At 36.7% G+C, this 23,779-nt stretch overlaps 1 protein-coding gene across 3 annotated transcripts in view; it reads left to right on the forward strand.

Moving 5' to 3' along the window:
* The window catches only part of LOC123525401 (cAMP-specific 3',5'-cyclic phosphodiesterase 4C-like), an 831,602-nt gene that overhangs the window by 121,306 nt on the left and 686,517 nt on the right, over positions 1-23,779 (forward strand). The window lies entirely within an intron of this gene.

A 23,779-nucleotide genomic window follows, 5' to 3' on the forward strand; every position in this document is an offset into this window, starting at 1 on the left:
GTATGTAGAATTTAATATTATATCCAAAGCAAATGGCTGACAGGAAACAAATGAGAGTTTAAACAGCTGTGAATGATATATGTGGTGCATGCAACTGGTTGTTTCCTAATTCAGTTGATGCAAGTATGAGATAGATTAAATGAAATAATTACTTCCATCTATACAACAAAAAAAAATGTTTTGAATTTTTTAGATGGCAAGGAGAAAAAGCAACATGACAATCATCAAGTTTTCTCTCTCATGGTAAAATTCATGTAGACATTTTCTTTAAAATTCATGTAATGGGTTTGTTCAACAGTGAAGTACAAAGGGCTTGTGTATCTGTTCTCCTATTCTTTCAGACTCGCACTAACCCAGTTTAGGTAAAACAGTGATTTTTCATTTTCCAGCTTTTGATGCTGGAGTAAGATCCTTGGTGCTTCTCTGATGGCTTTTAGGCAAATGCAGGTACCTGGGTAGGGCCACCTACCTTATATAGACCAGTAGGAATGCTTTCTCACATCAACCACAGTGAGGTTTCAAATCCACATTGGTGTTGGGCAAGTGAATTGAAGTCCACAATATTAACCACTCAACCATGGAGGCCCCTTTCCTTACCACGTTGCTGAATACATTTTGTTGATAAATCTTCATTGCATTAGGACTGATAGGAATACAACAAATTGTCAAACATTTGTAAACAAGAGGGCCAAGATGGCCCTAGGTTGCTCACCTGAGAAACACAGCATAATACACCATAACAGTGTAAACATGTTTGACCAAGTGATTTCATGGAAAAAAATAATCTGACCAATTATCATTAAAATTGGAGCAAAAACAAGTATTTTCTTTGATTTGACACAGTAACCTAGTTTTTGACCCCAGATGACCCATATTGGAACTTGACCTAGATTTTATCAACTTTATCATTCTGACCAAATTTCATGAAGATCAATTGAAAAATACAGCCTCTATCACATATACGAGGTTTTTCTTTGATTTAACCTAGTGACCTACTTTTTGACTACAGATGACCCATATTCAAATTCTACCTAGATTTCATCAAGGCAATCATTCCGACTTACTTTCAGGAAGATCAGTTGAAAAAAAAAAACAGCCTCTATCGCATACACAGGATTTTCCTTTGATTTGATCTAGATGACCCATATTTGAACTTGACCTAGATTTCATCAAGGCTATCATTCTGACCAAATTTCATGAAGATCAATTGAAAAATACAGCCTCTATTGCATACACAAGGTTTTTCTTTGATTTGACCTAGTGACCTACTTTTTGACCCCAGATGACCAATAATCAAACTCAACCTAGATTTTATCAAGGCAATCATTCTGACCAAATTTCATAAAGATAGATTGAAAAATATAGCCTCTATCGCAAACACAGAGTTTTTCTTTGATTTGACCTAATGACCTACTTTTTGACCCCAGATGACCCATATTCAAATTTAACCTAGATTTCATCAAGGCAATCATTCTGACCAAAAATCATGAATATTAATTGAAAAATACAGCCTCTATCGCATACACAAGGTTTTTCTTTGATTTGACCTAGTGACCTAATTTTTGATCCAAGATGACCCATATTCAGCTTGACCTAGATTTCATCAAGGCAATCATTCTGTCTTAATTTCATGAAGATCAATTGAAAAATATAGCTTCTATCGCATACACCAAGTTTTTCTTTGATTTGACCTAATGACCTACTTTTTGACCCCAGATGACCCATATTCGAACTTGACTTAGATTTCATCAAGGCCATCAATCTGACCAAAATTCATGAAGATTAATTGAAAAATACAGCCTCTATCGCATACACAAGGTTTTTCGCTGATTTGACTTAAGATGACCCATTTTCGAACTTGGCCTAGATTTCATCAAGATAATCATTCTGACAAAAATTCATGAAGATTAATTGAAAAATACATCCTCTATTGCATACACCAAGTTTTTCTTTGATTTGACCTAGTGACCTAGTTTTTGACCCCAGATGACCCATTTTCAAACTCGGCCTAGATTTCATCCAGGTAATCATTTTGACCAAATTTCATGAAGATCAAGTGAAAAATACAGCCTCTATCGCATACACAAACTAAATGTTGATGGACAGACAGACGACGGACATCGAGTGATCAGAAAAACTCACTCAGGTGAGCTAAAAATATGTATGTATTAGCAGTTCAATTGAAATTCATGTTTTTAAAACAATGATTATCTTCTTTCATCTGTCTTTCTGTTCTAAAGCTACATATTGTTGATATATCCTGGTTAGCTATCAAATAGAAATATAAAATATGAAATTCTATTGAAATAAAAAGAAATACCTGTTCACATATTTTATATACTTACACTTTATTGGTTGGTAATTAGGAAATTTTATTTCAGACTTTAAAACATCCTATTTTTGATTGGAATCTGACTCTCCACATCAGGGGTATTATCACTTTCTTTCTAAATATTTATAGGAAATTATCATTGATATATTGTTCCGCATTTCTTTTATGCTGATGCTGGTGTCACAGGTTATCCCTATCCAGCCCTGTGTTGAAGTTGGTGTGCTAAGAAAAGTTTTTCCTAGTGCCTGGTTGGATTACCAATAACTTGGCAGAAATGATCACCATAACAATGGGTGCAATGTTTTGTGTGCAAGACCAAAGTCCTAAGCTCAAAGGTTAAGGCCACACTTAAGGTCAAAAATTTTCATAATTTTTCTCAGCCATCTTGAATGTATACTATGATAATATGGCATAAACAATCACTATGGGCCAATTCATTTCACTCAACCCGGGACAATGCTGGTCATGTGAGCAGCAAGAAAAAAAATCTCACAAGTTTATTAATATACAAACTCTTTGGCATACGCCGGCCACAGTCATGAGCTTGAAATAGAAAAAAAAAATTCTGATCTGTTATGATTTTCTATTGCAGCCTGTTCCAAATAAGTTAGCAAAATACTGTTTCTCCTTTTACTGGTATTAACATCAAATTTCCAAATGTTTGCCCAATTTAATATCGTGGAAATGTATGATTTGCTGCTTTGCCTATCACACAAGACCAGCGCAGATCGGCGTATGCCTTATGGACCCAGGCAGTACCAGGAAGCCAAATGAACGCCTAGGCAAAACAGTGTTCACCTCAGAAGTGAAACAGATTGGCACACAGACCCATAACTCAAAGATCAAGGTCACACATTATAGCTAAGGCGCAGGAGTGACAGTTTTAAATGTTTTAAAGGCATCCACTTTATACAGTAATTCAAGTTTGTGCATCCTGTCAGTGTAGGTGCATATTAATTCTCACATTTTGGTCATATATCATGATTATAATCAAAACAGGCTCATAAATGTACCTGGTGCCATAAAAAGAACTTTATCATTTGGACTAGTGTTTATAAATAATGACAAAAGACTTCCTTTCCGAGTTGAAAAGAACTGTCTACTTTAGGCTATTATGAATTAATTGGTAGATTATCATCCAGATTTTTCTTAAGATATTGGAGCAGGGGTGAGGGCTTAGATGTTTAGCTGGGCTGTTTGATTTTTCAAGTTATTACCATTCCATCAGAGCCAGCATCAATGTCACAGACGTATTGCATGTAAGGAGGTTTCTCAAAAACAACAGGCTAAATACTGTCAAACTTCATGCATGTCTTTGGCACCATGAGTGACAAGGTGAGCTTTTGTGATCACCCTTCGTCCGTCGTCCGTCGTTGTGCGTCCGTCAGTCCGTCAACAATTTCTTGTCTGCACGATAGAGGTTTCATTTATGATTTTATCTTAACCAAACTTGCACACAACTTGTATCACCGTAAGATCTTGGTTCCTTTCTTGAACTGGCCAGATCCCGTTACGGGTTCCAGAGTTTTGGCCCCTGAAAGGGCCAAAATTAGCTATTTTGACCTTGTCTGCACAATAGCAGCTTTATTTATGATTTTATTTTAATCAAACTTGCACACAATTTGTATCACCATAAGATCTTGGTTCCTTTCTTGAACAGGCCAGATTCCATTATGGGTTCCTGAGTGATGGCCCCTAAAGTGGCCAGAATTAGCTATTTTGACCTTATCTGCACAATAGCAGCTTCATTTATGATTTGAATTTAATCAAACTTGCACAAAACTTGTGTCACCATAAGATCTTGGTTCCTTTCTTGAACTGGCCAGATCCCATTATGGGTTCCAGAGTTATGGCCCCTGAAAGGGCCAAAATTAACTATTTTGACCTTGTCTGCACAATAGCAGCTTTATTTATGATTTGATTTTAACCAAACTTGCAAACAACTTGTATCACCGCAAGATCTTGGTTCCTTTCTTGAATTGGCCAGATTCCTTCATGGCTTCCAGAGTTATGGCCCCTTAAATGTTCAAAATTTGCTATTTTGGCTTTTGCAACCATATTGAGACTTCATTTATGGTTTGATTTGATACAAGCTTCCAAAATATCTTCAACAACAATAAATCTTTGATTCCATGACAAATCTGTCAACTCCAATCGTAGGTTCCAGTGTTATTTATATCTGATTACCTCCCCTGATTGTAATCAAAATGGATTTATATCAGTAAGTACTTATAGGACTTATTTGAAATTTCAGTATTGTCATTAGTTGGACTGAGACAATCAGGGTAGATAACTATTGACTGATTTTATGTCAAATTACCTCCCTTTATTTCAAATTAAAATGGGTATATCTCCGTAACTAATGAAGATACTGATCTGAAATTTCATTTTTGTTAACGGATGGACTTGGACAATCAGTGAAGATACATATTGACTAAATGTATGACAAAGTACCTCCCTTTATTTTTTATCTAAATATTTGAGTACACCTCAGCAGCTTCTAATGAGATTGGTTTGAAATGTTATTTATGTCTTCCATGGTAAGAAATAGTCATATTAGATAACTCTTAATTGAACAGTTATCGATATGAATACTTAACTAATATATTGTTGTATAGGCTTGTACTTTGTATCTTCTACTTGCATATACCAATGCATGATTACCTCCCCTGATTTTAATAAAAATGGATTTATCTCGGTAAATATTCATAGAACTCATTTGAAATTTCATTATTGTCTTTAGTTGGACTGAGGCAATCAGGGTAGATAGTTATGGACTGATTTTATGTCAAATTACCTCCCTTTGTTTCAAGTTAAAATGGGTGTATCTCAGTAACCGATACTGATTTGAAATGTCATTTGTGCCATCAGATGGACTCAGACAATCAGGGAAGATAACTTTTTACTGAATTTATGACAAATTACCTCCCTTTATTTTATGTAAATGAATTTATATCAGCAGCATCTAATGAGATTGGTTTTAAATGTTATTTAAGTCTTCCAGGGTAAGGAATAGTCATGTTAGTACAAAAATGTAGCATTTGAGCCTAGGACCCTCAAACTTGGTATGGAAATTGGCCCTGACTAGGTCAAAAGGGACTGTTACTAGAAAATCTGATGATATTTAATGTGTATGCCTATGTGCTCTATGTCCAAACTTGAATGGTACTCAGGTGAGCGATATAGGGCCATCATGGCCCTCTTGTTAAGATTATGTCCCTTTTTAATAAAAAGTTTAGCGTGTAAGCATGTTTCTCAGGAACTACTTGACCAAATGTTTTCAGATTCTCCATACATCTTTGGCATTATATAATTACTTTACTTTACATGGCGCATTTTGTAACTGTGGCTCACATTTTAGCAAAATTATGCCATTATTTTAAGCATGAAAAATTTTGCTGAAGCTTTTATATGTGAGCTAGTATTAGATGGAAGGGCTTCAAATAGTCAAGCATGCTGCCATTAGACAGCTTTTGTTATACCCCCACAAAATGAAGTTTGGGGGGTGGTGGGTGTTTATATAGGAGTGAGCTTGGCGGTCGGTCGGTCGGTTGGTCAGTCCATTGGTTTTCATGTTTTCTGGATGATAACTCTTGAAAGGCTTGACTGATTTAAATAATTTTTGGTACACAGGTGTAACATCAGAAAATACAGGTCAAGCTCGAAATTGGGGTCAGAAGGTCAAAGTTCAAGGTCACGGTGACCCTGAACAGTTAAACGGTTTCCGGATGATAACTCATGAAAGGCTTGACCGATTTAAATAATTTTTGTTACACAAGTGTAACATAATAAAATACAGGTCAAATTCGACTTTGAGTTCTGTAGGTCAAAGGTCAAGGTCACATTGACTTGGAACAGTTAAATGGTTTCCGAATGCTAACTTGAGAACGCTTGGGCCTAGGATCATAAAATTTGGTTCACAGGTGTAATATCATAAAATACAGGTCAGGTTCTACTCTTAGGTCAAAGGTCAAGGTCACAGTGACTCGGAACAGTTGAACGGTTTCCGGATGATAACTTGAGAATGCTTGGGACAAGGATCATAAATTTTTGTACACAGGTGTAACATGATCGAATACAGGTCAAGTTCGACTTTGAGGCTAGTAGGTCAAAGGTCAAGGTCACAATAACATGAAACAGTTAAACGGTTTCGGGATGATAACTTGAAAATGCTTGGGCCTTTGATCATGAAAATTGATAGGGAGGTTGGTTATGACCAACAGATGACCCCTAATTATTTTGAGGTCAGTAGGTCAAAGGTCAAGGTCACAGTGACCTGGAACATTTAAACTGTTTTCGGACAATAACTTCAGAACGCTTGGGACTAGGATCACGAAACTTAATAGGGAGGTTGGTGATGACCAGCAGATGACCCGTATTGATTTAGAGTTCCAAAGGTCAAAGGTCAGAGTGACCCGGAACATTTAAACCTTTTTCGGACAATAACTTGAGAACGCATGGGGCATGGGCCGAGGATCTTGAAACTTCATAGGGAGGTTGATCACGACCAGCAGATGACCACTATTGATTCTGAGGTCAGTAGGTCAAAAGTCAAGTAAGTTCAGCTTTGACATTGGCTTAGTTCTGTGACAAGGCCATATTGTGGGGGTAAAATTCGTCACTCCTGTGACAACTCTAGTTATATCTGGCACAAAATAAGAAGCTAAAATTTAAAATTAAATATTCAGTAGAGTTTATGTCAGTTAAATGAAGGGATGATTAAATAACGATATAGTTAATGGAATACAAATATTATTTTTAACCTTTTAAATAGCCTGCTGGCAGCAAGTGATTTTTGTGCTGCCCCTTCGAAGAAGGAGGGGTATATTGTTTTGCAGATGTTGGTCAGTCGGTATGTAGACCAATCCATTTCCGGATGATAACTCAAGAACGCTTGGGCCTAGGATCATGAAAGTTGAAAGGGAGGTTGGTCATAACCAGTAGATGACCCCTATTGATTTTGAGTTCAGTAGGCTAAAGTTCAAGGTCACAGTGACCCAGAACAGTTAAACGGTTTCCGGATAATAACTCAAGAACGCTTGGACCTAGGATCATGAAAGCTAATCAGGAGGTTGGTCATAACCAGCAGATGACCCCTATTGATTCTGAGATCAATAGGTCAAAGGTCAAGGTCACAGTGAACCGGAACAGTTAAACAGTTTCCGGATGATAACTCAAGAACACTTAGGCCTAGGAAATGAAAGTTGATAGGGAGGTTGGTTATGACCAGCAGATGACCTCTATTGACTAAGAGATCAGTAGGTCAAAGGTCAAGGTCACAGTGACCTGGAACAGTTAAATGGTTTCCAGATGATAACTCAAGAACACTTGGGCCTAGGATTATGAAAGTCTAATAGGGAGGATAGTCATGACCAGCAGATGACCCCTACTAATTTTGAGGTCAGTGGGATAAAGGTCAAGGTCACATAGACCTGGAACAGTTAAAGCATTTCCTGACCATAACTTGAGAACGCTTTGGCCTAGGATCACGAAACTTAATAGGGAGGTTGATCATGACCAGCATAATGACCCCTATTGATTTTGAGGTCAGTAGGTTAAAGGTCAAGGTCATATTGACCCAGAGCAGTAAAACTTTTGTGTACAGTGACCAAATAATTTTGTTCCTTTTGCAATTACTGAATGCATCAAGGGGGGCATTTCGTGTTCTACGAGCTCTTGTTCCCTATTCAGTCAGTAAATTTTCAGTGAACACCCCTTTGATAAACAAGTGGTACTGCCCAAATGAACGATGGACCAAACCATTTTAGACATTTAGTAGGGTAAAGGTTAAAGATATACTATGCTAATCTTTCACTAAAATAGTTTAGTATTAGATATTGATTTAAACCTTAGCAAATCCTCATGCAACATCACACTGCACATAATGCAAACCAAACTTGCCTAGTCATTACAGTCAAGTCCTCTGAAGAAGTTCACAACTGCTGAACGAAACCGGTCAGGGAAGATATCTAACCAACAAGAGAGCATGTCCTCCATGGCTCACACCCAGCCATATCACACTAGAAGCAACCCCACTTGGGCCATGGAGACCTGCTCCGCAGCAACTCCAACTACGAATCCCACCTCTGGGAGTAACTCCAGCATCGGCAACTATCTATGCAACCTAACACTTGCCTTTAGCTCAGCCAGCACGATAGTTACTGCAGGCACTAACAATATAACGCTGCAGAACAGAGAGTGAAAGTGAAACAACTCCAAAGATGAGGATAACCTTAGACATACCCAATGTACTGATGCCTCTTTAAAAAGAAGATACATAGATCCGAAGTATATATGTATAGTCTCAAGGCAATAAAGACTTCACACTAAACGTGCAGCAATAGTATGATAATCAAAATCATTGAAATCATGCATTGTGACACAGAGACAGCAAATAACACAAAATATAAGATGTAACAGGTAATACTCTCAGATCCACGAGCTTCGTACTCTCAACCCAGTAGGGATCAATATTTCCGGATAGAATGGGAATATTCAGCCATTTCATTTATCTTATATAAACTAACATGTTTATGTAGCGCAATCGCTAAATTTAATGACAGCCTTTTCTTAAAAACCTTGTACATTTTATTAGTGTGTATTATTTTTAATCTGCAACACTCAGCATTCAATCAACAGTTAATTCAACATCTTTTAAATAGGTACTCATGAGTACTTAGTCAGAGTTTGTATTTCTTTGGCAGATTTAAAAAATGGAACAAATAATGTAGTATGGCAACTAATAACAATAATTAACTGCTTGCAGGGAGTGTTGTATGTAATATTCTCTAATGATGTGACACCAGACAATCATGAATAGTTTATTAGGATATAGAATTCAAGTTTGATAGAATTAAGAGCCTCCAGGATTTGTGTGTAATAATTTATTTACATTCATGCCATACTGAGGTGGCACAGGTTCATGTCAAACTGTTTGCTGTGTACAACTCATTACACCAATTTAAATTAATATATTTGTATGACACTTAGTGTGAGGTTTAAGTAGATCAAAAATGTGTTTCCTGTATGGGAGCATAATCATAGAATTAAAAGAAAAAACATATTATATACTGTATAGGGCTTTGAATTCGCTGGTTCTTTTTTTCTCTTTTTTTTGCCCCCGAGGCGGGGAAAATTTTTTTAAACCGCTGCATCTGTCCCAATTTTCGTGCCCGGGGCCCAAAATTTTGTCATCGTGGATGGATTTTAAAATAACTTGGCATGAATGTTCCCAATAAGACGTTGGTCGACGCAAGACCCAAGCCGTAGCTCAAAGGAAAGGGTCCATTTTAGATTTAAAGGTAGTGCTTGATGGGAGTGCCCGGCCCATATTTTTGTCTTTTTGGGAGGATTTTCAAAAAATTGGCAAAATGTGTACCCAGTAACGACGTGTCGTGCACAGCCCAGGCCCGTATCAAGGTCAGGTCACACTTGCTTTAAAAGGTGTGCTTGATGGGCGGCCCGGGGCATATCTTTGCCCTCGTGGATGGATTTTCAAATAACTTGGCATGAATGTGTACCACAGTAAAGGGACATTGCTGAAAGACCCAGGTCGTAGCTCGAGGTAAAAGGGTCACATTTCGACTTTAAAAGGTAGGGCATTGTTGGGGTGTCCGGTCCATTTTTTGCATCCGATTGGTTTTTCAATTTTGGCATGAATGGTACCCAGTAAACGAATGTCACGTGAAAGACCCAGGCCCTACTAAAAGGTAAAGGTCACACTTGCGTTAAAGGGTAGGGCTTTATGGGCTTGCCCCGGTCCATATTTTGTCACCGGAGGGTTTTTTAAAAAATTGGCATGAATTGTCCACTTAAGGACTGTCGGCCAAACCCGGCCCTATAAAAGGTAAAGGTCACACTTAACGTTAAAGGTATGCATTGTGGGCGTGCCGGTCCAATCTTTGTCACTAGGGATGGATTTTCAAAAACCCGGGGCATAAATTTCCAAAAAAGACGATGTGCCCAACGCAAGACCCGGGTCGAGCTAAAAAGGCAAGGTCAACTTAATTTTAAAGGTCATTTTTCATGTAGTGGGGGGATGGCAGTCCGGTCCATATCTTTGTCATTCATGCATGGATTTTATAATAACTACGCACGAATGTGTGGCACAGTAAGACGTGTCGCATGCAAGACCCAGCTCCGTAGGCCAAAGGTCCTAAACTCTAACAGCAGCCATAACTATTCATTCAAAGTGCCATCATGGAAGTGTTTTTTTATTATATATATATATATAGTATACTGGATTGCGTTTCTGTCTGTCCGCTTTTTAGCACATGTTTTGAAACTTGAGCCACTATAATCGGGTATAAATAAAGTAATGATAAATAATTTGATTCATTCCTAAAAGATGTCCAAATTATTAAATGATTTCGCTATCTTAAATCTTAAAAAGGTTACAGGATCGCAAGGCTTAGTCGCAATCTTAAATAGTATTGAAAATCGCAGGATGCCTACTGCAAACTTGCGAAGCAAGACTTACCTGCAAACTTTATTTCTATGCAAGCATCTACAAACATTAACCCCTGCCAGGAATTTAAGAAATAATTCTGGAACAGTTCTTGAATCTAATTCTAGAATAGTTCATGAACATTAAATGTTAAAGAACGTTTTCTAGAACTAAACCTAGAACAAATTCTTGAACCGGCAATTTAATGTCTTGAACTATCCAAGAACTAGTTCAGATATTAATTCTGCAATGATCTTGAACAGTTCAAGAACTTCTAGATATGATTACAGAAGTTCAATATAATTGAGTCCCTCCCTTTAACTATTCAAGAACAAACTCAAGAACCCAGTCGAAAATTTCATGAACTGATCTTGGCAGGGGCCACAAACAACATTTTTAGCACATCTGAGCACAAAGTGCTCAGGGTGAGGTATTGTGATCGCTCACCGTCCAGTGTCCGTTGGTCCGTCCGTCGTCCGTCCACACTTTCCTTTAAACAACATCTCCTCCTAAACCAACAGGCCAATTTTGATGAAACTTCACAGGGTTGTTCCTTGGATGGTCTTCTTTAAAAATTGTTCAAAGAATTGAATTCCATGCAGAACTCTGGTTGCCATGGCAACTGAAAGGAAAAACTTCAAAAAATCTTCTTCCCAAAAACCAGTAGCCCTAGAGCTTAGATATTTGGTTTGAAGCATTGCCAAGTGGACCTCTACCAAATTTGTTCAAATAATGACCCCGGGATCAAAATTGACCCCGCCCCAGGGGTCACTTGATTTTACATATGAAAATCTTCAAAAAATTTCTAAAAATAAATCAGAAGGTCTAGAGCTTAGATATTTCAAATGTAGCATTGCCTAGTGGACCTCTACAAAATTTGTTCAATTTATGACCCCCCCGAGGCCAAAATTGACCCCACCCTAGGGGTCACTTGATTTTACAGATGGAAAACTTCAAAAAATCTTCTTCTCAAAAAGCAGAAGCCCTAGAGCTTAGATATTTGACATGTAGCATTGCCTAGTGGATTTCTACTAAAGTTATTCAAATCATGACCCCGGGGTCAAAATTGACCCCGCCCTAGGGGTCACTTGATTTTACATATGAAAATCTTCAAAAATTTTCTTAAAATTAACCATAAGGCCTAGAGCTTAGATATTTGACATGTAGCATTGCCTAGTGGACCTCTACAACATTTGTTCAAATCATGACCCCCAGGGTCAAAATTGACCCCGCCCCAGTTGTCACTTGATTTTACATAGGAAAATCTTCAAAAAATTTCTAAAAATAAACCAAAAGGCTAGATATTTGACGTGTAGCATTGCCTAGTAGACTTCTACAAAATTTCTTCAAATCATGACCCCCGGGGTCAAATTGGCCTGGCCCCATGGGGTTACTTGATTGTACATAGAAAAATCTTCAAAATTTTCTAAAAATAAACCAGAAGGCCTAGAGCTTAGATATTTGACATGTACATTGCCTAGTGGACCTCTACAAAATTTATTCAAATCTTGACCCCCCAGGATCAGATTGACCCAGTCCCAGGTGTTTACTTGATTGTACATAGGGAAATCTTCATAAATTTGCTTAAAATAAACCAGAAGGCCTAGATCTTAGATATTCCATATGTAACATTGCCTATTAAACTTCTACAAACTTTATTCAGATCATGACCCCCGGGGTAAAATTGGCCCCGCCCCAGGGGTTACTTGATTTTACATCGGAAAATTTTCCAAAAATTTCCTAAAAATCATCAGTTTGACAATTGAAACATGTAGCTCATATTACTCTGGTGAGCGATCCAGGGTCATCATGACCCTCTTGTTTTGAAACTACAATTATTTGGCAGACTGACAATCTAAGTCAGTGGCACATCCTGTGAAATCTGACAACTGTAGGTCAAAGTGTTGCTAAGTTAGTGGCCAGAGTTAGCTTTTTTTAAGTCTCAGTCACTGTGACAATGACATTTTACACTATATACTCAACAAATGACATGAGTAAAACGGAATTGGAGCATAATTAGAAGTAAATAGTTGCTGCATAAAATACAGAACATTAAGCTAAACAATGTATAACTTACTTTAATCTCAAGATTGAAATTCAGATACTAGCCTTGCTTCAGGGTTGTGAACACTTGTGACATTTTAAAAGGATTTTATAATTTTTAAATGAACAATTAATGACAACACCATAATTACTTATTTGATATTCAGTATACTCATGTTCCTTTTAAACCATCCCTAACTGTAGTATGATAAATATTTCCTTCTTAATTGCTGAATCACATGTGCAAAAAAATCCCAGCATGCAACAAAATAATGGAAACTGATCATGTGACATTATATGTTTAGTGTTCATTAATGTTCATGAACAGTTCATGAACTTATTCATTATTGTAAAAGGTATTAAAGCTAAGTTTTATGTATAATGAATGAACTGTTCAGAAACTCACAACTGGGTTCAAGAACTGGTACTGAACTAGAAAAAGTTTCTGAATTTTAGTACTTTTAATGAACCTGTGGGTTCATGAACAATTTTGGTTCTAGACCAACATTAACTGTTCAGGAACTGATAAAGTTCTAGAACTAAAGTTTTTGAACTTTGGCAGTTTTTGAACCAATGTTCAAGAACCATCATTGTTCTAAAACCACAGTTTAAGAACTGTTTGGCAGGTTCAAGAACAGTTCTTTAAGTTCTTCAAAAGTTCTTGAATGTTCAAGAACTTATTACTAGTTCTAGAATATTTTTACAGGGGTATAATATTACATGCATGCATGCATGCATGCTTGTATTTTGGTTTGGGTATTTAGACAGTTTTCATTGTTTTAATCACTTTTGTATTTATACATAAAAACTGAATGCAGTGTTATTTGTAGTATTATAATTTAACTCCCCATTTTCAATTGGATTGGATTTTAGCTTTATGCCATTTCAGCAGTCTCCACATGTTAAGAAAAAGAAATTTAAATAGGCCAAAAGGTGTTAAGAAAGCATTCCATAATATTAGTTGATTGTCCCAAAGAAGGGTCTCCAATCACTGCTGCTTAAAAATTATCAATTGTAATGGATGTTTTTGGAGATATTTGCACTCAGAGCAATTGATCCAATTATTAAAGTTAGACATTCACTGGAGATATTTTCCTTAAAAAACACAAATATGACAATAAAGCATGCGTTTCTTCAGTGTTCTGACTGTTTAATGGAACATTTTGTTCATCAAATAAGTCTTAAGTAAATATTTTAAAATACTGCCCCTTTGACATGAGACCAGACACCTAAGAATTCTGTTTCTTCATAAGGATTAACTCCATAGAAAATGTCAAGTTGTATTTAATCAATCATATTTTGGCATAAGTGTGTCTTCAACAATACTAACTACACTGAAGAGGTCTACGAACATTTTGAGGTCAAAATCCTGATATAGTGTATAAGAGTAATTCATCAAGTGTACTTTAAGCATTCCGAATTTTAAATCTGACAGAATTTTGTCTCTTAATCTGTCATAGAAATGAGCACATTATTATTGCTATAAGGTTTAGGTTTTTTGCAAACCAAAGGAAAATGACATATCTTAGAATTGCTTGAGAAGAAAATACGACAGAAATGGTCTACTTTGTCTGCAAGATTCTGTGATTGGGAAATTTCCTATTATCATTACATTTAAAACAAGAGAGTAAAAATTGTAACTTTATTATTTGGTAATGTTTCTATAAATTCATATTCAGTGTCTGAACCTAAAGAACCAGCTACAATTTATAGATAACTCATTGAATATCATCATATGGCACACATGTGGACAAATGTATGCTTTCCAGTTAAAGTCCTACTCTGTCAACTTACCAAGTGGAAAATTGCAATGCTTATCATGACATTTCCTAGATAACATTTCTCTATTTACATGTCAGTAATTTTTGTACGAAATGTCAACCAATTTTGTATTGTTTCTTATGCAGAAACGGCAGAAATGGAATCATAAAATAAATACTGTAACAAAACAAAAAAAAAAAAAAAAAGAACTGTGTTACAAAAAATGAAAGCAATGTTGATCAAATTACATATTTAAAGATTATTATGTCTCCCCCAGGAGACATATTGTTTTTGCCCTGTCCGTCCTTCCTTCCGTCCGTCCGTCCGTACGTCACACTTCATTTCCGAGCAATAACTGGAGAACCATTTGACCTAGAACCTTCAAACTTCATAGGGTTGTAGGGCTGCTGAGTAGACGACCCCTATTGTTTTTGGGGTCACTCCGTCAAAGGTCAAGGTCACAGGGGCCTGAACATTGAAAACCATTTCCGATCAATAACTAGAGAACCACTTGACCCAGAATGTTGAAACTTCATAGGATGATTGGTCATGAAGAATAGATGACCCCTATTGATTTTGGGGTCACTCCATCAAAGGTCAAGGTCACAGGGGCCTGAACATGGAAAACCATTTCCGATCAATAACTAGAGAACCACTTGACCCAGAATGTTGAAACTTCATAGGATGATTGTACATGCAAAGTAGATGACCCCTATCGATTTTGGGGTCACTCCATTAAAGGTCAAGGTCACAGGGGCCTGAACATTGAAAACCATTTCCGATCTATAACTAGAGAACCACTTGACCCAGAATGATGAAACTTAATAGGATGATTACTCATGCAGAGTAGATGACCCCTAACGATTTTGGGGTCACTCTGTGAAAGGTCAAGGTCACAGGGGCCTGAACATTGAAAACCATTTCCGGTCAGTAACTTGAGAACCACTTGACCCAGAATGATGAAACTTCATAGGATGATTGGTCATGTAGAGTAGATGACCCCTAACGATTTTAGGGTCACTCTGTTAAAGGTCAAGGCCACAGGGGCCTGAACATGGAAAACCATTTCCAATCAATAACTTGAGAACCTCTTGACCCAGAATGTTGAAACTTCATAGGATTATTGTACATGCAGAGTAAATGACCCCTATTGTTTTTGGAGTCACTCCGTTAAAGGTCAAGGTCACAGAGGCCTGAACATTGATAACCAGTTCCGATCAATAACTTGAGAACCACTTGACCCAGAATGTTGAAACTTCATAGGATGATTGAACATGCAGAGTAGATGACCCCTATTGATTTTGGGGTCAGTTTGTTAAAGGTCAAGGTCACAGTGGCCTGTTCATGTAAAATAATTTTTTGGAAATAACTTGAGAACCACTTGACCTACAATGTTGAAACTTAATAGGATGATTGGACATGCAGAGTAGATGACCCCTATTTATTTTGAGGTCACTTGATCAAAGGTCACAGGAGCCTGACCAGTGACTTGAGAACCACTAGGCCAAGAGTGTTGAAATTTAGCGGGATGACTGGACATGCCAAGAAGATGATCCCTATTGCAGCCAACCATCAGTGTCTCTTTGACTTTTGCTCCTGACCCCTATTGACTTCTTGCCTATAGGACTTTGCATTGGGGGAGACATGCGCTTTTTTAGCTCACCTGTCACAAAGTGACAAGGTGAGCTTTTGTGATCGCGCGGTGTCCGTCGTCCGTCGTCCGTGCGTCCGTAAACTTTTGCTTGTGACCACTCTAGAGGTCACATTTTTCATGGGATCTTTATGAAAGTTGGTCAGAATGTTCATCTTGATGATATCTAGGTCAAGTTCGAAACTGGGTCACGTACCATCAAAAACTAGGTCAGTAGGTCTAAAAATAGAAAAACCTTGTGACCTCTCTAGAGGCCTTATATTTCACAAGATCTTCATGAAAACTGGTCAGAATGTTCACCTTGATGATATCTAGGTCAAGTTCGAAACTGGGTCACGTGCCTTCAAAAACTAGGTCAGTAGGTCTAAAAATAGAAAAACCTTGTGACCTCTCTAGAGGCCATATATTTCACAAGATCTTCATGAAAATTGGTCAGAACCTTCACCTTGATGATATCTAGGTCAAGTTCGAAACTGGGTCACGTGCCATCAAAAACTAGGTCAGTAGGTCAAATAGTAGAAAAACCTTGTGACCTCTCTAAAGGCCATATTTTTCATGGGATCTGTATGAAAGTTGGTCTGAATGTTCATCTTGATGATATCTAGGTCAAGTTCGAAACTGGGTAACGTGCGGTCAAAAACTAGGTCAGTAGGTCTAAAAATAGAAAAACCTTGTGACCTCTCTAGAGGCCATATATTTCATGAGATCTTCATGAAAATTGGTCAGAATGTTCACCTTGATGATATCTAGGTTAAGTTCGAAAGTGGGTCACGCGCCATCAAAAACTAGGTCAGTAGGTCAAATAATAGAAAAACCTTGTGACCTCTCTAGAGGCCATATTTTTCATGGGATCTGTATGAAAGTTGGTCTGAATATTCATCTTGATGATATCTAGTTCAAATTCGAAAGTGGGTCACGTGCCTTCAAAAACTAGGTCAGTAGGTCAAATAATAGAAAAACCTTGTGACCTCTCTAAAGGCCATATTTTTCATGGGATCTGTATGAAAATTGGTCTGAATGTTCATCTTGATGATATCTAGGTAACATTCGAAACTGGGTCAACTGCGGTCAAAAACTAGGTCAGTAGGTCTAAAAATAGAAAAACCTTGTGACCTCTCTAGAGGCCATACTTGTGAATGGATCTTCATGAAAATTGGTCAGAATGTTCACCTTGATGATATCTAGGTCAAGTTTGAAACTGGGTCACGTGCCTTAAAAAACTAGGTCAGTAGGTCAAATAATAAAAAAAACCTTGTGACCTCTCTAGAGGCCATACTTTTCATGGGATCTGTATGAAAGTTGGTCTGAATGTTCATCTTGATGATATCTAGGTCAAGTTTGAAACTGGGTCAACTGCGATAAAAAACTAGGTCAGTAGGTCTAAAATTATTAAAATCTTTTGACCTCTCTAGAGGCCATATTTTTCAATGGATCTTCATGAAAATTGATCTGAATGTTCACCTTGATGATATCTAGGTCAGTTTCGAAACCGGGTCACGTGCGGTCAAAAACTAGGCCAGTAGGTATAAAAATAGAAAAACCTTGTGACCTCTCTAGAGGCCATATTTTTCATGAGATCTTCATGAAAATTAGTGAGAATGTTCACCTTGATGATATCTAGGTAAAGTTCAAAACAGGTCAGTAGGTCAAGTAATAGAAAAACCTTGTTACCTCTCTAGAGACCATATTTTTCAATGGATCTTCATGAAAATTGGTCAGAATTTTTATCTTGATAATACCTAGGTCAAGTTCAAAACTAGGTCACTATGTCAAATAATAGAAAAAACGACGTCATACTCAAAACTGGGTCATGTGGGAAGAGGTGAGCGATTCAGGACCATCATGGTCCTCTTGTTACAAAAGCGTTTTCTAGTTTTGAATTGAATTCAAACCTATTATAACATGGGTAGAAGTCAGACATCTTACCACTTCTCCTGTGTGTCATCGGTTTGCTATATACACAAATCAGGTTATTTTAGTTAATATAAATATTTTCAAGATACATAGTAACAAAATTGTCCGAAAATATTGAGTGACAGGTACATACTTATGGCCAATATGATAAAATAGTTTAATTGCATAAAATGAGGGGGGGTGGGGAAATTATAAAAACATCTAATATTTATAACATCTCTGACCTGCACTTTTATATCAATGTCCATAAAGAATGAGGTAATTGACCGCAGAAGGTGTTACATGACAGCTCTCATTTATTATTTATTTATCTTTGTCAGTTCATAATGACTCATTTGGTGTCCATTTATCATTTACGGTAACACTATTTTTGGCTGCTAGAATTTCCATATATAAGATGGTATTACCAACAGGCCCAATAGCTGAAGGACAATTTGCTTGTTTTCCAACAGTTTGAAGATGGTTTCAAAGACAGAAGATGGTGTTGCCAATATATTTCTAAGAAAAATGGTAGTTTGTGTCATCTGCCATCCCAAAGAAGATGGTACTTGACATGTTTTCAAGAAAAATGGAAGATGGTGTGGCTGTGATCCCAAAGGCAAAAAATGGTGCCTCTTAAGATTCCAAGATGGAACATTGTGTTCTCTATGGTCCCAATCACATAAGATGGTGCTACCAGTGCAGTCTAAAAGATGGAAAATATTGTTGCTTTCACTTCTAAAGTTGCTAAATTTTCAAAGATGGATAATGGTTTTAAAGTCTGAAAGATAGAAGATTGTGTTGCAAAAATCATAAGAGATTGATGTAAAGTGTGTTGTCCAAAATTCCAAATGCTAAAAACGGTGTTGCCTATAGTTCGATGGAAGAAAGTGTGTGCAACAGACAAAAGATAGTGTTCTAAAAGCGGACAGTGGTGTTGCTGTTAGTCTGACAGAGTAAAGAGATTTTTGTTCTTCGCTGTATGGAAGACAGAAAATTTTAGTATCCATGATTGTCCCAAAATTATAAGCTGATATTGCCCAAAATCAAGAAGATGGAAAATGGTGTTACATATAGCCTCCTCCCAAAGATAACAGGTTGTATTGCTTTTGGTCCCAAACAGGAAGATGGTGCTGTTTTCTTTTCTGATTTAAAACATTAAGCGTCAGAGGCATCTCCCTGCCACCAACCCCGAACAAAAAATCAGTCTGTTCCTGCTGCACTACAATCTTCTAGTTCATTGATGGCCACATCCAATAACAATTCATAGCTAGAAATAAACCCATTAGTCTGTGCACATAATTCTTTGATAATTCATTTGGTGACTAGAAAATAATTCAATATAATAATATCATTCTCACAAAATTCAGTCCTCATATTTTTAATTTGGTATTGATTTATTGCCAAAACTTGCTAATGAGTGAAGGTCAGTACTTTTAGATTGCACACCAAGTTGAACATGAGCGAGCATAATTACTATAAGTAACTATAAGTAATTATAGTACTATAATATGAAGTGTCTGCTCAAACAAACTATTAATAGAAGATGGTGACAATTTCTCTAGATTTACCAATTGATTATTATTAAATTAAATCTTACTAGGGACATATTCCAACTGAAAACGATGAGGCTCTAATGGATTATACTTCTCACAAGGATAGTTTTGTTGTCACTAAGTATATCTTAGTGTTCTCCTAATATTGCTACAAAGGCAGGAAATATTGGGGAAAAAAAACAGATTTTATTGCTTTCAGTGGCAGTTTTAAGTAATCTTTCATGGAGTGAACTTTCCAAAAAAATCATAATCTGCAGAATTGACAGATTTCAGTATCAAGGGAATTATAGAAAAAAACGTGAAGTCATTGTCCTATAGCTTTGGAAAGTTTTAATCTCTACTAAAGCATAGGATGATGTAATCACTTTTTTGGAGATTTGGATCTTGAAATTGCATATGCTTGTAGCTTTCTATTGACTTCATTTTGATAATAAGTCTTCCTAATTGACCTTAGGAAATCTGTGATGTTCACCTGAAGAAAGTTGATTAATGCATATAATAATTTGAAAACTGTATGAAGTGATTACTATAAAGGTAAAGCAAGCAGATTTTCTGGTCATTATATGTAGAATTAGCAGTTTTAACTGCTGGGAAAATTGGAATCTCTACAGAGGAAAAATTAGTTTAAATTCATTTATGATTTACAAATGAGAAAACATACTGGCTACAAGATTTACTGAGAGAAAATGAGAAAAACTTGTAGATCAGAGAACTTTGTAAATTATGCACTCTGGCATACCACTGGATTTATATTCTGTTGTTATAACCAGAAAAAGGCTTTCTGAATGTTTGAACATCTTTCTATAAAAAGGAAGGAATTACGGAAACTTGTAAGTCTGAATACATTTTTATAGGAAAAAGGTAAGACATAAAAGTATTGCTATACAAATTAGATAGATACAGGGTTCGTTAAGTAATAGTTCATTATGGAATTGTCACCAAACTGAGCAATGTCCATAATCCTTTGGTTTAAACTTTATCATTTTGCATTGTCTCTTGAGTAATGGACTTCATATGAGATTATTTAATCGCCTCGGTAGTCTAGTGGTAGAGCGTCCGCATAGAGTGTAGGAGGTAGTGGGTTTGATCCCAGGCGGCATCATACCATAGTGGCAAGGTGAGCTTTTGTGATCACCTGTCGTCTGTCGTCGTCGTCCGTCCACAATTTCATGTGAACATGGTAGAAGCCACATTTTGCAATTGATTTTAATTAAAGTTGCAAACAACTTGTATTGCCACAATATCTCGGTTCCTTATGAAAACTGGCATGATCCCATCATGGGTTCCAGAGTTGTGGCCCCTTGAAGGGCCTAAATTTGCTATTTTGACTTCTGCAGCCATATAGAGACTTCATCTATGGTTTGATTTGACACAAACTTACAAAATATCTTTAACAACAATATATCTTGGATTCCATGATGAATCCGTCAGATCCAATCATAGGTTGCAGAGTTACGGCCCCTGATTGACCCCTGAAAGAGACAAAATTTGTTAATTTTTACCATGTGAACATGATAGAAGTGACATTTTAAATTTGATTTTAACGACACTTACATACAACTTAAGGTTACAATAAGATCTCGATTCTTTTCGAAAACCTGCTAGTTTCCTTCATGGGTTCTAGAGTTCGTGCCCCTGAAAGGGGCAAAATTTTCTGTTTTTGCCCTTTCAGCCATATAGAGGTTTCATTTATGCTTTGATTTGATACAAGCTTGCATAGAATGTTAATCTTGATGATCTCTAGGTCAAGTTTGAAACCGGGTCATGTGGGGTCAAAAACTAGGTCACCAGGTCAGATCAAAGGAAAAGCTTGTTAACACTCTTGAGGCCACATTTATGACCCTATCTTCATGAAACTTTGTCAGAATGTTTATGTTGGTGATTCCTAGGCCAATTTTGAAACTGGGTTGTCTGGGGTAAAAAACTAGGTCACATGGTCAAATCAAAGGAAAAGCTTGTTAACACTGTAGAGGTCACATTTATAACCCTATCTTCATGAAACTTGGTCAGAATATTTATCTTGATGATTCCTAGGCCAAGTTTGAAACTGGGTCATGTGGGCTCAAAAACAAGGTCACCCGCTCAAATCAAAGGAAAAGCTTGTTAACACTCTAGAGGCCATATTTATGACCCTATCTTCATGAAACTTGGTAAGAATGTTTATCTTGATGATTCCTAGGCCAAGTCTGAAACTGGGTCATGTGGGCTCAAAAACTAGGTCACCACTCAAATCAAAGGAAAAGCTTGTTAACACTGTAGAGGCCACATTTATGACCCTATCTTGATGAAACTTGGTCAGAATGTTTATCCTAATGATTCCAAGGCCAAGTTTAACAGGTGAGCGAAATGACCCTCTTGTTTGATGTGTACCCATGGCTAAAATTTCTACCCATTCAAGCTCTTATTGATAACTAACTTGAGGGAAGATAACTCAGTTACACTAACCTTCACTGCAATATAAACAAAAAATATTGTCTCCTTTTTCGGACATTTTTCAGGCATTAATTTTTTGCTCTAACATTATCACAAATTACCCCTTAGAATATGAACAATACCAGTGAAAAACATAATTTACAAACCAAAAATTCTTATGTATAGATCTGTACACTTCCCTGGCATCAAACAAATGCATTAGCACTTGCTGTCAATCAGTGTAATAACATAAATAATAAACAAAAGATCACCTGTAATTTTAAACCTTCACAATATCTGCAAAATAGTGCATGCATTACAGTCAGTGAATTCTCATAATCAAAGTTCAATGCTTCTTATATTTTGGAATGACAAGGAGATAATTAAAGAAGCTTCTAAAAAAGACATAAGTTGAAATAGCACTACTTGTAGTTTTATACCAGCAAGGGTTATAAAGGGAGGTAATCAGAAACAGTGTAACTAAATTACATTTTCCATTGTGATGATCAGTTTACAAATATCTATTAGCAAAATTATGAAAAAAGAGAAATAGATAGATTTAATGTTCATTACTGTGGCAGAATGGTGCACATAATGTTAGCATTTACACCAGATAATAATGACAATTAATGGAGGAAGTGTTTTGTATTTAGCTTGTCTGCAGTGTCTGTCACAATTTTATTAACAAGTTTTTGTACCTGATTAGTCTGGCTACCGACTAGATAATCTTTTTTTTTTAGAAAAAATAATTCTTTTTCATATTCTGACTTCGTCAGTCTTGGCTCTGATTATCTATATTTTGAGAATAAAAGCGACATAATGATACAAAATTTGTATAGCCTCAGGAATTATCTCCTTTGAACAAAACATAGGGTCTGAACACAGACTAGTACCTGATCATTATTGGTGGGAGTATTATTTGCATTTAAGCTTTACATTATAGCTGCCATATGGGCGACACACCCAGAAGACTTTCGTAAGTTTAGTGGAATTGTGATGCAAGATACAGAAGATATGCTAATTCCAGAAGCTTCCCAAGTTCTTAAACATACCAAGAGTAAAGAAGCGATATAGAGAATTCTTATTCCAGAGTTAGTAATTTTGAATTGGATGATATGGGAATCAAACTAGGGGACCCTGGTTTTGTATGAAGACAGTGTTACCACTTGTCCACTTGTGGGAGCATTGTATGAAGACAGTGTTACCACTTGTCCACTTGTGGGAGCATTGCAGTGACATTTAATGTTAGAGACAACAATATTCTAACTAGCTTACAGAATGTTGTACAGGCAGTAATTTCCATTTAAAGATTGCACTTTCAAGAACCCAGTGATTTTCTGGTCAGCAAATTACATAGTAATATTGATGTATCTGGGAAGGGCCTGTCTCAAATTATACACTAATCAACATGCTAAAGGGCACCATAATTAGCTGGAGCTTTAATGTTTAGGTCATACCATCTCTATATGTGGCAAGACTATTGGTTTCAGTTCAATTATGTCACTTGCACTGCTTTTTGTACATGTTAAGGAAGGAAGAAAAGTACCTAGTTTGAAGATGTAACAATTGTAATGACTTGTGTCTGACTTTAGCTGTTATAATTGTACTAATTGTGTGCCAGTTATTTTTAGCAGTTTTCTTGGTGAATCATAAGAAATACTTTGTGATATATGCAGCTTAGTAAA

The sequence above is a fragment of the Mercenaria mercenaria genome, chromosome 3 (assembly GCF_021730395.1).
Source record: "Mercenaria mercenaria strain notata chromosome 3, MADL_Memer_1, whole genome shotgun sequence".
In the NCBI taxonomy this organism is placed as follows: Eukaryota; Metazoa; Mollusca; class Bivalvia; order Venerida; family Veneridae; genus Mercenaria; species Mercenaria mercenaria.